The sequence below is a fragment of the Acipenser ruthenus genome, unplaced genomic scaffold, assembly GCF_902713425.1.
Source record: "Acipenser ruthenus unplaced genomic scaffold, fAciRut3.2 maternal haplotype, whole genome shotgun sequence".
NCBI classification, from domain to species: Eukaryota; Metazoa; Chordata; class Actinopteri; order Acipenseriformes; family Acipenseridae; genus Acipenser; species Acipenser ruthenus.
In genome coordinates this window covers 38188-39505 of record NW_026708461.1, presented here as the reverse complement: position 1 = coordinate 39505, position 1318 = coordinate 38188, and the positions used below count along the sequence as shown (strand labels likewise).

The window sequence follows — 1318 nt, the reverse complement described above, 5'->3', positions numbered from 1 at the left end:
ACTCACCTCCGTCTCTGCCTGCGAGGGCAAGACTGGGGACTTTGTGTGGACATTAGCTGGTTTTGGATCTATGGGGGGCACCTGCAACTTGCTGTCTTTGATCCTGATCTTCTTTCTTTTCCCCCCCTCGTCTCTACCCTTTCTTTTCCCCACCCTCTGCTGGTTCTTCACTCCCTTCCCCTCCTTCTCACTCTCACTTTCACTGTCGCTTTCGCTTTCCTCCCCCACGGACTCAATCCTTACTCAAACCCCTTTAGTAAAAGGCGAAAGATTTATTCGAACTGAAGAGAAGCCAGAGTGTGGTTTTACTGGTAGCCCAGCCCTTCCGGCCGGCCCAAAGGCCTTCTCCTCTACCCGGCGGCAAGGCCAAACAAAACCAAACAAAACAGGGAACTCTTCCCAAAACGCAAGTGCCGTTCGGTCCCGGCAAATGGGCGCTTTGCTGCTGCTGCCGCCTTGAAAGCGAGGGCTCCTTGCCCCACTAAACAGCTCCGTTTCTGCTTTACCGCTGCGCTCGTCCTCCTCCTCCCACGAGCGCAAGGCCTTCTGGGTACACTGGCCTGCTGCGTGAGCAGAGCAGACTGTCCATCAGTTAGGCAGGCCTGCCTTCCTTATTTGGAACAAACAAACAAACAAACAAAAAAAAAAAAAAAAAAAAAAAAAAAAAAACAACAAAAAGAGCGGGAAAAAATACAACCCAGAAAAAGGGAGAGGGAGAGGCTGGCTAGCGCTCTCTCTGTCTCTCTGTCTCTCTGTCTGCCTGTCTGTCTGCCTGTCTGTCTGCCTGCCTGTCTGTCTCTCTCTTTTTTGACCTTTCTTGTGCACCGTTCCCGGAGGTACTGCAATACCGGGTCGATGCGTGGAGTGGACGGAGCAAGCCCCGGTTCCATCTCCTGCTTCCAAAAATCAATTTAATATAGACGGGTCCCCCTATGGGGGACGTATCAGATATTAAACTGATAAGAACAGATACTACACTTGATCTGAGCCAAGAGGCCGAGAAGCGATGCCCACAATGGTTTTGACCAAACGCCCCGGGCGCGGCCGCCCGCCGGAGCTGCCGGGGTACTCGCTTCTTGGACTGAGGGGAAAAATGGGAAAAAGAAAAAAAAAAGAAAAAGAAAAAAAAAGGTGCCAGGCTCTAATTATTAACACGGCCGGCGCCGCTGTGCTCGTTCTGCTTTTAAACCCATGTCGAGCCCCACCCCGAGGGGCAGGGCTAGCCAAAAATTGCATTGAACTCATAAATGCTCCTCTCCACGGAAATCTTTAGTAAAATACTCTTTTATTGAGATTTTACATTTTTTACATTTACACC

At 50.5% G+C, this 1318-nt stretch overlaps 1 non-coding gene across 1 annotated transcript; it reads right to left on the bottom strand.

Moving 5' to 3' along the window:
• Window positions 1-814: 814 nt before the first annotated feature.
• Window positions 815-1008, bottom strand: LOC131733199 (U2 spliceosomal RNA). Its single transcript, XR_009326105.1, has one exon. It is a non-coding gene; the product is annotated as a U2 spliceosomal RNA (small nuclear RNA).
• Window positions 1009-1318: the final 310 nt, after the last annotated feature.